The following is a 594-nucleotide window of genomic DNA, read 5'->3' on the forward strand; positions in this document are numbered from 1 at the left end:
GATTAGAGAGAAGCTGACTGAGGAACTGAGGCTTGGGTTTACTGAAGACCAAGTGGCCCCAGGGTTACTTGAGGTCACTGGTGCATGGGAGGGGAAAAAAAAACAGAAGCTTGGTGGCAAGGAGGAGACATCCAGGAAAGAGAGAGAGACAGAAACCTGGGAGCTTGGGGCTGGAAACTGAGGCAGACAGCTGAGATATTTGGGGGGCAGGGGGGCAGATAAGTGGTGGCAAGGAGGAGACAGCCAGGAAAGAAACTGAGGCAGAAACCTGGTTGCTCAGGGGAAAAAGCAGTGGCAATGAAACAGGGGGTTTGGAGGCAGAGACAAGCTCAGGACAGGTGTTGGAGGTGGCAGAGAGCCAGAAGCAGGAGAGGGAGAAATGAGACAGAAGCTAGAGGGGCGAGGAGCAGAGACTGGGGCAGGGCTGAACCATAGTAAAGCAAAACCCAAACTCAGGGGTCCAAACAACAGGTTTATTAAACAGACAACACACTATACAGCCCCATGAATTTATTGGTTCTCACACACACACACACACACACACACACACACACACACACACACACACACACAAAATGGGAGCAGGAGACACAC

Source organism: Alligator sinensis, unplaced genomic scaffold, assembly GCF_000455745.1.
Source record: "Alligator sinensis unplaced genomic scaffold, ASM45574v1 scaffold927_1, whole genome shotgun sequence".
Lineage (NCBI taxonomy): Eukaryota > Metazoa > Chordata > Crocodylia > Alligatoridae > Alligator > Alligator sinensis.